Below are 16,611 nucleotides of genomic sequence, written 5' to 3'. Positions count from 1 at the left end.
TACCGCCTTATGCATTTTCAACGATCCAGGTGCAGACTTGATATAAATATAAAATTATCATTATGGTTTAACAAAGAATATGTGAATCAATCTCATTGTAAATCTATTTACAATATGATTTGTTTATAAATTTTATTATACCGGCTTAGATCCATTTTAAATCTGGATCAACAAGCGCCAAGAGGGATCAAATCTCTTTTCGCTATAAAAGAGGTTTGCACCTCAAGAGATTTGATCCCTCTTGGAGCTTGTTAGATCTGGAGTTAAGATGGATATAAGCATGATCTATGATGGTTTAATTATTAATTATAATTAAACATAATTTTATTTATTAATTTATTATTTTATTTTATGTAATTTGACCGACTCAAAATGTTTTAGTAATAATTGTAGTTATTATTTTATTTTATTTTTATTTTGATGTAATTTCACCAAGTCAAATGTTTAACAAGACAAGATAGGACATTATAACATCTCTTCCATACTTTGCTAGACAACACCTCTCACAACAATAATTTTAATATTATTAGTAATAAGAAATATATATATATATAATAATATTTTTGGCGTTAAGAGGCGTTCTACGTCGCAATATGAAGGAGACGCCATCCCATAACATTACATTTAAATATCAAAAAAATAATACTTATAATAACAATGAAAAAGCAGCCATAACAAATTAAAATTTAATGTCACACATAGATAATATACTTCAATTTCCACCTTAAATTTACATACACTTATAAAGTAATTGAAATTAATTTTTTTTAATGTAATCTATAATTACGTTCTACATTTCAAAATGATGGAGATGTGTAATTCATTCACTACTCAACATCGAATGATAGGTGGCATGTAAAGGTAATATCATTGATATTACAATTCAATATAAAGGAGATGTATAATTTATTTCATTATTAACAAAGAATTGATAAATAACATTTAAAAAATATTAATAACAAAAAAATTTCAATATAGATTACAAATAAAATATTTCAACATTGTATATATATATGTGTGTGAGAGAGAGAGTTTTTATTCCATTGATAGTTTCTTTCTATTCAAGGTATAAGCGATATTTTTAATTCCTTTAATAGTTAATATAGACTTGACATGTGACATATAAAAAATTATTAATAATAAAAATAATTCATTGTATATAGAAAGATAGAGAGAGACAAATACATACAATTTTTCTATCTTGTGGATATGCTTTATACTTCCCAATATGAGGAGGTCTCTATTTAAAATATACTAATAATAAAAAAATTAAGGTATTTATTATATACAACAAATGTTTTTTCTTATAATTAAAACATTTTATTAATGTGTTGCTCAAAATAAAGGAGATGTGTGATTGCTTCCATTCTCAGCATGGATTTAACGCATGGTGTAAAGCACCTTGTGATGAAAAAGTCTCTCACTTGTGTGATACAAAGAGAGTTGAAGATGAAAAACACTTTCTTTTAGATTGTCCATCTTACATTTGATCTAATTTTCAAAATATTTGTCAAACTTACAAAATTCTTGACCTTTGAAAAATTATGGTGATTTGTGAACACTTCCCCTACTTCTTTTTTAGCATAGATTTAAAATCTGAATAATTTCAATCAATCTCTTTCCTTTGTAAGGTTTAGTAGACCATATAGGTCTTAGTAGCCATTAATCATCATCATCATCATCATCATCATCATCATCATAATTCATCATATATAAACCAACATATATTCATGTTAACCTCGGATCTAACAAGTGCCAAGAGGGATGACATTTCTCAAGGTGCAAACCTTTTCTCAAAATTTTCGCTCTAAAAGAGGTTTGCACCTCCATATTTTGATCCCTCTCGATGCTTGATAGATCCAATGTTAACATGGATTTATGATGGTATATAATAATGAAAGTTATTAGAAAGAAACTATTATGAAGAAATATGATATTATTATTTTTTTTGTTTTTTATGTATAGTTTTTTATTACATTATAAATTGTTCCTTTTTAAAAAGTGGATATTTTGATGTGATGGTTTATCTCTTAATAGCCATAAAATGCATTTGATGATCATAAATGCAAACTTGTCTACCTCTCAATATCTTTAATAACTAATATTTGTATTGTTTTGTTAACAACAAATATTAGGGAGGCTTTGCTAGAAACCTAAGGCTAACCACATGTAGAGGTATCAATTACTATCGTTATCTCACTACACAAAGAATTAGAAAAACTAGGAGTTGTGCCTTCCTCAAAGATTGATGGTGAAAAAAGAGATGTGTAAGGGTGTCATTAGCATATTTGAAGGTATAAAGTTATACACCAAAGGTAAATGACCAACACTTAACAACAATAATGAGTGCCAGAGATAATTTTTCCCATGAAATATTGGAAAATTTGATTTGATTAGGAAGGAAGTAAGGAAAGACACTTCCTTCACAAAATATTTGTCTTTAATAGTGTCAAGGGATTAATTTAGAAATAAGTAATTGATGACTAATAGTCATAATCTTGGAAATAATATTATAGATGTTGTTACATAAGATTATAAATAAGTGATAACTAAGGAAAGAACTCACACTTGTGACTCGTAACTCCAAAAATACAGATAAACTCCAAAAATAAGTCTAAATTTCAGGAGATAAGGTTTCCAAGAATAATACGATAAATGCACAAGGTTAACTTCAGAAATAGGAAGGAAAGTGTGCGCTTGTGTAGGAGGTGGATAAGGATAAGGAAGTGTAGTGTAGATGCCATGTTATAGAAATGTCACTTCTTAGTCATTATCACTTGTCATCATACGAAACAACACTTTCCAAAAATAGATAATGCTATAAATATCAATCCTCCGAAATAGTAGGAAAAGTGCATGTAATCCAATAGAACCAATAAAAATGTAGCTTTCAACCCTTCATTACAACCATTAATAAAACTAATAGAAACATATTAAGCATAAGTAATAGTGGTAGTAATTTTGCCTTCCAATGCTCATGATGCTTGATCAGGTTGTCATTTTCTTTTTGCAGTTATTGTGTCTGTTCAAGGAAAATTCTGAGCTATTTTCGATCCTTGTTCAGTTGTTTTCTGTCTATGATTACAGTACAAGTCAATAGTATCTCCACTGTGAAGCAGTTTTGGAACTCCAGACAACATGAGTTTTGTCATGGCGGCTCAGGTTTAGTCTTAGCTCTAGTCGGCATGCCGCTTGTTTCTGTGGGTCATTTTTCAAATCTGTCATGCGAGTAAGCCATTTTCCAGGCTAGACCTCTTGAGGCTGCCGCCTCGTTGTAATATATTTTTGTATCAATAATAGAAGTAGCCTGATTCAAAAAAAAAAAAAAAAAAAATAGTGGTAGTAATTTTACACAAAAAAATTACGCCACAATCACATAAAAATCTAGAACTAAAGTGACATAATATTTACAATTGAAAGCTAAACAACAAAACCAACTTCAAATAATTTCTTAATCTTAATTTTGATAATATCATGTTACAATACATATCATGGCTTCATAATGATTCAAATATTGACACGACCAGCTTTTGTGCATTCTCACTTTTTGATCAACAAAAAGTCCTCCGTGAGCATGATTACAAGAAGATATAAGTAGAGATGAGGATTGTAGGAATGCCAAAAGACTTGACCTTTCATTTCCAATTCTTAGCTAGCTTATCTCTGATTTTCATTTTTACTTCTCATTTAATATTTTTTCTCCTCTTTTTTTTTTCAATTTTTAAAACTAGCATTGTTCTTTTTCTTCTATTTAACCTTCATTAGTTACCAAATTTATTTTTTATCATACTATTCATGTAACACCCCACCCCACATTATTCGATTTTGACATGCTCACCAGGGTAAACATGAGCTGAGAGTTACTATGAATGACCCAAAATCCCAAATTCAGTTATGGAAATGGGGCCTAACTTACCAACTTGTACAAAACTTACGATAACACTCATAGACACCTGATCACCTAGAGATCAAACACTTTCCACTTATGACCCTTTCTCTACGTTGCAACCACTTTCAACTAGGGTTTACAACCTAACCGCATGGATGCAGTCTTGCCAGTGTGGCTAGAGGGCTCATACCACACACATAACTCAACCTTCGTGTGGTTGCAACCGATATTTCACACTTTTGTGCCTACGACCATGGACTCAATTCCATATTTTTACGGCTAGCCTATAGGCCAATTGTCCAAAAATTTTCAAAACCCTATCAATGATAATCACAAGTCTGCATAATCTATTCTTAGGCTTAGACCTTGTCCAACCTTGCCCAATACACATGGACCATTTATACAAACACTTGGTAAACATAATAATTGTAGGTCATGAATGCATATTTGTTCACTTTTTCCTTAGTTTCATCAAGTGTGTAAGAGCCCTATCCTAGGGTCTTCTAACAAATCTATTTCTGATGAATTTAAATGCAATAAGAGGCAATAGTTTACTTTCTTACAAGACTTTTAAGCAAATAAAATTTTACCATTTACATTCTAATCCTTATAACTTATGGAGAACATTTCATTTCAATAAATACACCTAAGTAATCTATAGAGGAATACTTGTACCAGTGGTTGGTGAAGATGCCTTTGAGCTACTGCTCCTGCTGGATGCTCCTCTTGACTGACCCAACTGGATTTACCTCCCAGCCAACTAAGAAATAATTCCTAGCCCAGGAAACCTCCATAGGTTCCCTAGCCCTTCAAGCCCAAGTCCAACCAGATGTAGTGTGCGTGTGCAAGATGAATGATCCAGACCAAGATGAATAATATTTCCCTCCTCTCAACAACCCAAGAAACCTCCACAGGTTCCTAAGGTCTCCAAAAATCACAAAAAATCTTAAAATCACAACTAATCCCAAAATCATAAGCAAGGCCCAACCTCCCCCTTTTCTCCCTTCCCCCTTCCCTTTTTATACCCTCCCTCTCTTCTCCATCTCAACCACCTCTCATTAATGTCATTAACTTCTCTTCTCCCAAGTAAAGCTGGGAGTACATTTGGAAATGTGACATGAATATAAAATTGAGAAATTAATGGGAGAGGACCATGTCTTCTCCCAAGTAAATCTGAAAGCACATTTGGGAATGTGAGATGAATATATATATTGATAATTAAATGGAGAGGACTATGTCTTCTCCCAAGTAAATGTGAGCGTACATTGGGGAATGTGAGATGTAATTAAATGGAGAGGACCATGTCTTCTCTCTAGTAAATGTGAGGGTACATTGGGGAGTGTGAGATGAATTTATATATTGATAATGAGTTGGAGAGGACCATGTCTTCTCCCTAGTAAATGTGAGGGTACATTGGGGAATGTGAGATGAATATATATATTGATAATGAGTTGGAAAGGACCATGTATTATCCCTAGTAAATGTGAGGGCACATTGGGGAATGCGAGATGAATACATATATTATTTGAAATAATGAAAGGAGACCATATCCTACCTAAGATTCAATTTGAGAAGGTAAGTTGGGAATTTGAATAATAGAAATCATGAATTTTATATTAGACCAATATTTTCTCAATATTTTCAAATAATGTAAACATTAATAAAATTTGCAGAATAAGATTTAGGTGGGGCATTACATACACCCCTCCTTCAAAAAACTTCGTCCCGAAGTTAGAATGAAAAGATACAAGGAGTTCGAAAGCATAGCAAACCAGAGAGAGTTATAGCAGTAAAATTTGATAAGTCAGACAATGACATTACTTCCCATCAAGAGTCTCCAACTGATCTATATCACCCTATCCATCTTGACCTACTTCCGTTCCCACCCTATCCATCCTCTGCTGCTTTATCAGTGGCAATGGCCATACTAACCACTAATAAAACCGACATGGTGGAAGCATCGAATACATCGACCTAACTTCTCCAGCAAGCAACTGGAAATCGTCATCACACGTTTAGGGGAGTGTGTCCACCACTACCCTCCCACGATTATAGTTTTCGGAGGATACACGGTGGGAAATGCCTCCACCCCTCCTTCAGAACTAGGGTCAACACCCTAATATAGACCACACTATAGAGCTGGTTGGACTTGTCATCGAATAATCCAGTCAGGTCGTCTTGCCACCTGTCATTTGCATTTTACTCGTGTCATAAGAGTGTAAATCAAGTAGATACCAAATGTAATAGAACAATGTGCATTATACCTTTCCCATGAGATGTCTCGACCTTCCCCCAATTTGATGGTTTTTCATCTTCCACACCAATTAGTTAATCTTGAAAATGAAAGACTCAAAACTTCAGAATTGTTTCTAGTATGATTTTCATATATATATATATATATATATATATATATATATATATATATATTTTTATTTTTTTTGTAAGCTGTGGTGATTCTATTATCGTACAACCAATATACAAGTACAAAACTTAGGGGCCTCAGTCTGCTCCGAAGGGAGAACAGCGCTGAGGTTCCTATACTTCCAACAAACAAAAACGTTATCAAACTGGACTTCAGGGAACTAAAAAGAGAAGACTGCCCACCACGCAGGGCGGCGAGAAACACAAGACTGAAAGGGCAGCCGGAAAGGATAAAATACCCCGCATTCTCCTCGGATTTGGCGACCTTTGCAACTGCCAGTTTAAATGCTTCAGCTCTGGTCGTTTCGTTCACCCTAGACCACCAATCGATGCAGGCTTTCTTCCTCCAGAACCCATTTGACGCAATCCCTGCGAGATCTCTTCCATTTGTGTGCATTTCATGGCTAATCGCCATAGGATTCATTCTGGAGCTCCGATTCTTGCCGTGGGAATGGAGCCCCGAGGGCCTCAATGATAGCTCCGGCTTGGTGGCCGTAACAGCGGTGAGGCTGAAAGAGCTCTGGGCCTTCAGCCATGGTAGCTCTTCCCATTTGCAGGCCGACGGAGAAATCAAAGCAGTTTCCAGAACATCGAAGGCAGAGGACGCGGCTATGTCTGAGAGAGAAATATCGTTCTTGGAATTCCTGTAACCACTGTTACAAGACAGCTCTTGGCCATCTCTTGCAGCGCCGACGACAGACGGAATGATAGACGCAGCCATTGTTAACGAAACCCTTGTTTCAGAAAATCGCTGGAGCTCAAATCGCCGAAAAAAGCTATTTTCATATATATATATATATATATATATATATATATATTAAATTGAGAGAAGTGTCCTCTAAATGTCAAAGGTTCAAATTTATTATATATTTAATCAGTGTTTACTAGTACTAAAACAATTTCATGATATATAATGTAGCTTACAATATGATCAGAAAAATGAGAAATAATTAAACGAATGGAATAATTGCCTTTGTCCTGCTACTATTAGTATTTCCCTTCTAAATGGAACCGCGTTTTTAAAGATGCCTACTCCTTTCACAAGTGGCCAGTGACCACAAAATTTGCGAAGAAAGCTGAGGGTCCTTTTATCCAAAACTAGAGACACATTACTTTTCACAGCATTTTATTCAACACTAGAATAAGGGTAAAAGTGTATTCTAATATTTTCATTGGTTTTTCATTAACTAAATAAGCTTTCATTCTAAAATCTCAATTTCTCTACGAATTGATCTTCTCATTTAATTTAAGATCATTAAAAACAATTATCACAATAAGCCTTACACAAGTCCATGGTATTCAATCTATGTTTCCACTATAAGATTCCACCACCCATAGAATAATCATTAACGTGACATATAGGGTATTTCAACACATCCTAATCTGAATTCTCATGCTTCATAGTCGTTTACTTCTCAAATTCGAGATTTGTTATTCTGACTTCCTCTATGAAGAATGACAAATATACTATCTGAAAGATAATCCTACTATCTGAATGGAAAATCTACTATATCTTAAATAAGAATAATGATAATCTACTATCGTCGGAATAAAAAGCCACCCTCGTATGTCAAATATAACTAACTACATTCTTTATATTGGGACACATTTTGGGTATAAATTACTGGCTCAAAAACTGCAAATTTTTAGTGCAATTATTGTTCACACCATCCATATATTTAATAGACACTGAGGTTGGCATCAAAACAAAGACCTTAGGTACATATTAGTGGGAACAAAACTACAAATTTCAAATGTAAAATATAGTTCACCTCATTCTTCAATCAGAATTCTGAGACCATTACAGAGTTTGTTCAAAACATTCAAGTGACACATCCTTCAACCAAATTTAATCATTGTGACGTGGCAGACTTAACTATACAATTAATGAACTTGGGCTGCATGTCCAAGCATTGAAAGATTGTTGGTCTCATTACCACATTATAAAGATGGGATATTCATACATTGTCATTTGTAATAGCATGGTTATTGTCTTATTCACTTGGATTGGCAAATGTTGGTCTCTCAACCTCTTCTTTGTACATCTTGAAGAGATCCGCATATTCATAAAAATGGGGAAGGATATCTTGTTGGAAGTACTAGAGTATATAATGGTAGTGCCTTCCTTTACTTTGGATTAAGTAATTGAAGTTGTTTCTTTCATTTTCACCTTATTTGGGATCATTGAGACAACCCTACCAATCATGCATTTCAAAACAACACAATGTATTAGTATTGTTATTCAATGAAATAATTAAGAGGTTTTTATTGTTATTCATTGTGTGAGACATAGAATTCAAAGTTGTGTAACGCCCATTGAACAAGAGGTAGAATTAAGTGGCCTAGAGTACATTAACAAAGGTGCCATAGTAGCTCTTTATGTGCTATCTAATTGAAAGATACATTCGAACAAATAAGGCCAAAAAAAAAAGGTACAAATTCAAAAGCAAGCACAAGCTTGGCCTAATTATCTCTAACTCTACCAAGTTTGATGGCTTAATCAAAATTCCTAGAAACCTGAGATCAAAAGTACATGTCCTAAGGCTATCAAAGTTCGAGGTTGAGTTCAAAATGCTTATAATGTTAGAAAATTATATATTATAGAGCAATGGAACACATAAAATATTGCAGAAATATAAACACAGAAAACGCATAAGACACGAGAGACACAGATATACGTGGTTCACCTAGTTTGGACAGCTAGTCCTCCTTTTATTATATTATCTAGCAAACTGAAGAGATACAACCTACAACAAATCCACTGTAACGCTCTCTTCGCTCTCAATCTCCTCTCACTTCCTCACTCGAATACAGATCTCCATAGACGCAATACAATTCCTTCATATATAGTGAGGGGTTGCCTTCTAGGTCAAAAAACCCTAAATTAAACATAACTTCTACCGTCAGATCATCCTCCTAATGAACGACCTAGATTGACTAGAAATTACTAGACTTTTACAAGGCAATTTTACATCTATCTTTAGCTTCGGGGGCACTGCCCCCGAAACCCCGTCGGGGGACCGCTGGCCCCTGGACCCCCCAGTTGGGTGGGGATTAGCCCCCCCGAACCCCCGCAGTGGGGACAAGTCCCTCCCGCACCACCCCCCCCCCCCCACATGGAGGGGTGTACAATCTTCCTGGGGTATACATTCGACTGAGACCTTTGAATACAAAAGTTAATCAGGCTCCACACCCAACATATAAATCAAGATGGAGGGGAAGTGCAATATTTGTCAAAATTTTCTTGGACCAAATAATTATAGTCTTTTCAAACAAAACGGTATAACCAGTTTCAGGGCCTTGCCTCAAACTACTAATTTTTGCAAAATTTGTACCAAAATCAATATAAATATTTTAGTTTTTTAAATACCAAAAGAATTGAATTATGTGGACGGGTAAGATGCCAATTACAATTACAGATATAAACGTTGATAGATTAAGGAACGAGAAAATTTATACAAAATAAAAAAAAATTGTTCAGTAATCAAATAAACCTCTCGAAGAATGTGGGAAGTTGGAATCTATTGTTTGTGTGCAAGCAATTGGCCTCATTGACAGAAAATAGTTCTTACTTCTACATGTTCTAAGAGATGCCACATTCCAAGTTACTTTGTTTATCTTAAAAAAAGAGAACAGTTAAAAAGAAAGGAGAAAGGAAAACAAAACTTGATGATTGGTGTGCTAGAAATTTCGCTTTAAATTTAGAATAAATGATGAGGTCGTTGATATAAAAAGAAAAAGCTACATCAATCTTAGAAGGTGCCCCTCGCTTTGACACCTAAGCTTTTATTTCCTCACACAATAAACCAACAACTCTTAAGCATTCATGACTCGTATTCTAATTGGGCCTTGACAATACAATATGTTGCATATGTGACACGCTACTGGAAGATGGCATGAATTCCATGCCAGTAAAGTGTAACAACCCTCAATTACTGAAATATGCTCGCTTATTTCCATCTCCATTGGAAATTTACCATAAGCATATATATAATCAAAGGAACGGCTTCACAACCAAAGTGCTTGCAATATCTTGATAGCCCTAATCAAAAGCATTTTGTCAAGCAAGATAACAGCCACAAGAGAGCATATTCCTATGTCTTGAATATCCAAGAGTCTGCTATTAGTCCCAAGTGGATACTATTAGTCTATTAACGAAGACTAACCAATTAGAACAATGGAGAATGTAACAAAATAAAGAATAAGAATATTTTTCCCATTATAATGGACAGCAATAGAAATCAGGTTCTCAATAGTATTGACCACCTCCACATTCAATGCAACCCAAATAATAAAAAGTGTTTTGAACTTCAGATTGAAGAAGGGAATTTGCACTAGTTTAATCCAAAGCTTACTTAATAAAAAGTTAAAAACAACACAACTTAGAGACAAGATTTAGAGTGCACTTGTATATGATCTGTAAACAAGAGGAACTTGATTCCTTCCTTTCCAAGAAGGTAAATTCGTTTTACCTTCGGGTCCTTCCAGCAAGACAGTAAATTCTACCAAGTGTTAAAATGGAATAATGATAGTTTTAATTCAGAAAGTAATGCCTGCAGCTGCCCAACTCTTTGCAAAGAACTTGTTTACAAAAATACCACCATCTGTTTGCATTTCTCATATGAAATAAAACCAACAATACATAGGGCAAGTGAAATAAGGATGTCGCTTATATGTTCAGATGCCAAACTTCCAGTTGTTCCCATTCAAAAACTTATACACAATTCCACATTTGTGCAACTTAGAATTGGGGCTTAAATGTTACTGCATACCGAGCTTATCAACCTATGTGGGATAGTAAGTTTTTTAGGAAAGAGAGTTTTTGTGTCATTGAGTTAATTCCACTATGCACAGATGTTAGGTGTACCCAATTTCTTTAGTTAGCATGTAGAAAGCATGTGAAAGGGAGTATTATGGAGTACTGCTAGTTTTTAATTTATGATACTCAGTCAATGAACCATTACGTTAGTAGGAGACACCACCTCATTGTGGCTGCATCATTGGCATAAGAATTGGCATAAGGATTCTGTTAGTAGAAAACCGAGGTTGGAAAAATGATTGATTTATGTCTGGTTTCTATATTCTAGAGAAATGCATTAATGAGAATTTTTGTTTTGGAAGTGCTCTAAGAAGACTCAAATGATGTCTGAAATAAATGTTGAGATGAATGAGAAACGTAAAGGCCAAATGGAAAATTGGGAATGACACTAAAGATAATGGTTTTCTATGTACATGAGATATACATGGACCCCAAAACAGTGAACGGGTTTTCCATTCACATTAAGCTACATCTCTGTAATAGAATCTAATGAAAGAAATCTGCTGACATAAACTGAGGCCTGAGATTCACGTGAAGTAGAAGTGGGTTATGTGGCATACAACACACATCAATGGAAGCATCTTTTTTAAGTATCCATGCAGATGAAGGGGGTAAGGAGATAGGTCCTGCTAAAACATAGCTTGAATTAGGGGGTAGATGCAGTTGTTATTCATAAAATTCCATCCAAGAACAAAGAAACTTAAAGAGTGCATGCCAAACTAAACAACGTTTCCCAAGAGAAGAACAGGAGGGGAAGAATCTCGGGAGGGAATGGAAAACTTTTCACTCAACTCTAGTGAAAGTGATTATGAACCCTGGTAAGTTTTACGCACCTAATTTTTTTTCCATAAGTTGACATGAGACAAATAAATGTTATAGGAAAAGATTAAGTCTAGACAAAGAAAATTTTCCTCATTGCAGTTACTAACTTATCATGGATTAGACCCATGGAAATCATCATGATTCTAGTGTCAGACAAGATTAGAAACCTACAATATATAGGATAGAACATTCTAGAAGATACATGCCACAATATTTTTAACTGTGGAGTAAACATATATGAGAATAGGTAACAAGAGCATAATATCAGAGTTTGAACCTAATAGAGCTAGTGTTGGATTCACCATGTGTAATATCATAAAATCCATACCTGTGCAATTCAATGTTTTCATTCTAGCTGTCATTGCTAGAAATATTCTCTTAACCAAGTCAAATAAAGATTTAGAAAATGAGCAAGAAATTTAGTTGCATCGGTATGACTATTTACATAGATGTTAGTAATGACCATTGCTGCTTACAACAACATCCTTGGTGTCAATTTGCAATCTCAAGTAGAGGCTAACAGGAATATAAAATAAGAGGCAGTCCCAAGTGTATGATGAACTTGAAAGCACTGTTAGAGAAGATGGTAACTAGAAATTGAATTGAAACCTAAAATGAAATTGATATTAATGTCCACCAGTAGGCAAAATTTGAATTGAAATATTGAGAAAATTTTGACAAAGAGCTATGGGTATCAAAACCATAAATTGGATACCAACAAGAAATGCAAGAAATTATATTCGGAAAGACTTGTCCTAGAAGTCACAATATCAAAGTAGATTCAATTTTTTGAATCAAAAGGTTCAATGCCTATTGTCATTCAAAGTCCTAATTTGGAAAGTCACCCTCTAGTAGCAGGTAGAGCAGCAATAAATAAAAACACCATGATCATGGAAGTGACATCAAGAGAGAAAAAGAGAAAGTATGCTCGAGCATAGAATGAACTTGTAAACAATATTTTGAATAGAAATGTGCTCGCCAGAAACACAAAAGTGTATATGGCTTGGTCTCTGCTCTGTATATACTCACTGTTGGAAACACTCTACTAAAAGTCCAAAGCACTATATTATTCTAGTATATCATATTCTATTCTAGGTGTGTTCTCCAATGTCACAGATAGAAGACCAAAGTTCTTGAGAATTCACTGTTTTCTAGCTCGGATCGAAAACTCGTAGAGAGGTCTATTCTGTGAGTAGCCATGACCCCAGCCCCGACTATTGAGATTGCAACAAGATGATGGAGCTTAGTGAAAATAGTCGCCTTCACTAAGTGGGCCCGCAGGCAAATTATGGCGCAAGTTCTATTTTTTATCACAGTGTGGGTGACCACATTATGAGTGATCACAGTGTGGGTGACCATAGTATGAGTGATCACAGTGTGGGTGACCACAGTGTGAGTGATCACAGTGTGAGTGATCAAAAATAGAAAAGTCAAATATTATTGTCTCATAATAATATTTGGACTATAAACTTGATCTTATTCTCTTGGAACACTTCAAGATGAGCTACGGATGTGGTACATGCAGATCCCAGAAGGAAATACGTGGTTACCTATGGGATGACTAATATTTGCATGCAGGACTTCAGTTAGAACTCAAGTGAGTTGAGTTTAGTGGACTGTAGGTGCAGTTGATGGAGTTGTGTTCAGTTTAGCTTTGTTAAACTGGTTGTATTTAGTCTAACTGGCAAATAGACTAGAGATGAGTTGGGTGAATTATTTATTAATTAATTCACAAGTTATTAACTCATAATGCAACTATTGAATACATCAGTTAACTCAGTTGCATGTCAGTGCATGTTCAGTTCAGCAGGGACAGGTGTTAGAGAATCAGATTGCTATCAGTTGTGACTATAGTTGTGCATGATGATTTGCACAATCAGAGGGATTGAGTATGCCAATGAATTGGCCAATATCAAGAATTGTAGCCTATGCTCACGTCCAACAGAGTGTGAGTGATTCTTTGCAGGTGAAATACGAGTTTGGTAAACCATTCTCATCAGTTCTTGAGCAGGTATTGAGCTGGAGAGGCAGGCAAGTAGTGGAATAGATTTGGAGATCAGATCTTAGCTGTATTGTGTGTAACAGGTGGAGCTGGTACTGGATTACTTGTGATAAGCGTTGTACTTTGTAATGTTACATGGTCTTAAGACATTAATATACAGATAGTGTGGGGTTTTTAGCGAGATGCTTTCCCCGAGTTACATACTGTGTTAATGTGTGAATGCTCTTGATGTTTTATTGTTATTGATGTTGTTATATTGATGATCAACGTAGAGGAGCTTATGTATTGTGTATGTATTCCGCAATAGTACATGATCAGGATAATCTCTGTTGAATATGTGTTAAATTATTCAAAATTTCTACATGGTATCAGAGCTGTTGATCATCAGATCTACTATTCAGGAAGTGTTTACATTCTATTTCTTCAGGCAGAGTCTGTAATCGGGCCAGGTAGCCTCTGGATTCATCCTTCCTTTGGAAGGTGAGATATCCGGTGAATGCCCATACAGTCAATCTCTATACGAGAAATATTATGTTCTCACGAATCTTAGATCCGAGGCTGTTGAGTTGGTTGCTGGTGGGCCCACTTAGTGAAGGCGACTCTTTTCACTAAGCTCCATCATCTTGTTGCAATCTCAACACTCCCTCTCGACAAGATATGGATTATCAGCAACCCCTATCCTGCCTCGGTGGTACTCGAATTTTCTCCTGGTGAGAGCCTTCGTCAGAATATCAGCATCCTGATCCTCCGTTGGAATGTATGAAAGCAACATGATCCTCCGCTGCACACAATCTCTGATATGATCGTACCTGATGTCAATATGCTTAGATCTATCATGAAATACAGGATTAGCCGAGAGTTTAATGCAACTCTGGTTATCACAGTAAGATCCAAATGAGAACCGAACAAACCAACCAGGATCTTCCTCATCCATATAGCCTCGCATGCAGCCAAACTTGTTGCCATATACTCGGCCTCCGCTGAACTGAGTGCCACGGATCTCTACTTCCTGCTGTACCAAGAAACTGCTATCGATCCAATACTGAAGACCCCTCCTGATGTGCTCTTTCTGTCCGTTGGGCTCCCTGCCCAATCTGCATCCGTGAAGCCACATAGCTTCACCTCATCCTCCTGTCTGTACCACAAACCATATCCCGATGTTCCTCTCAAGTAGCGCAATACATGCTTGCCCGCCTTCCAGAAGAGCTTGGTAGGCTTAACCATAGCTTGTGAAAGCTGGTTAACTGCATAGCATATATCAAGTCGTGTATTGACCAAATACATCAACGACCCCACCAACTGTCGATAAACAGTGGCATCCACTTCTTCTCCCGAAGTGGCATCCTCCTTCCTCCAACCTCCAGGAAGAGGAGTATCAATAGGCTTGCAGCCATGCATGTTGAACTTCTCCAGTATCTCCCGAGCATACTTTCCCTGAGAAACAAATAGTCCACCATTGCATTGCCATATTTCCAATCCTAGGAAATAGTGAAGGAGGCCCAAGTCCTTCATCTCAAACTCTGTAGCAAGTTCCTTCTTGCATGACAGTATCAACAGTTCATCACCCATTAGAATCAAATCATCAACATACAGTACAATGATAAGCAACTTACCCTCCACCACAATCTGGTATAGGTTAGGATCCGCCTTGCTCTTGGAGAATCCAAGTCCTGTGAAATAGCTGTCTATTCGTGTGTACCAAGCACGTGGTGCTTGCTTCAACCCATACAATGCTCTCTTGAGCCTGCACTCATGCGACTCGCTGCTGAAGACCTCAAAGCCTTCGGGCTGCTCAATATACACCTCCTCCTCAAAGACTCCATTGAGGAACGCAGTCTTCACATCCATCTAATGAATGTGCCATCCCATCTGTGCTGAGAGAGCAAGAATCGTCCGTGTGGAAGAATACCTTGCGGCAGGTGCAAAGGTCTCCTCATAATCGATCCCCTCTATCTGTGAAAAGCCTTGGGCAACAAATCTTGCCTTGTACTTCTCCACACTCCCGTCAGCTGCCTGCTTGACCTTGTAGATCCATCTCGAACCCACCATTGATTTCCCTTCCGGTCTAGGAACAATCTCCCATGCACTGTTTCTGACAATAGAATCATACTCTTCCACCATGGCGTCTACCCATGTGGGATCCTCCACAGCTTCCTCGAAAGAGGATGGCTCAGTCACAACACACTTTCTCATAAGAGCCATGTATCCAGTGTACCGATCAGGTGACTGTCTCTGCCTGCGTTGGGCTGTAGGTGGTCCTACAACTTTCTTTGCATCTTGAGCCAGTCGCTCAGCTTCTGTCAAGCGCTTTCGCCCTCTGATGGTTGGCGCTGCATGAGTGGTCTCTTCCACTCCATGAACCTCGTCCTGAGGCTGATCCACGTCCTGAAGCTCATCCTTAGGAACTAATAACTCCTCATCTGCATGCAAGTGTAGCTCCCTCTCAAGCGAACACTTCATGGCTTTCTCCTCCTGAAATTTTATATCCCGTCGCACAACAGTTTTACCACTGTCTGGCAAATACACACGATAGTTGTGGGGCGTATCAGTGTACCCCACAAATATTCCAACCTCTTCGGTCGGCTCCAACTTCTTCCTAGCATCCTTCGTCACATGCATGTAAATGTTAGCACCAAAAATCCTCAAATGAGAAAGATC

Source organism: Pinus tabuliformis, chromosome 2_2, assembly GCF_031772625.1.
Source record: "Pinus tabuliformis cultivar Carrire ecotype Pingquan chromosome 2_2, CPIR1, whole genome shotgun sequence".
Lineage (NCBI taxonomy): Eukaryota > Viridiplantae > Streptophyta > Pinopsida > Pinales > Pinaceae > Pinus > Pinus tabuliformis.
Note: the sequence above shows the minus strand (reverse complement) of the source record.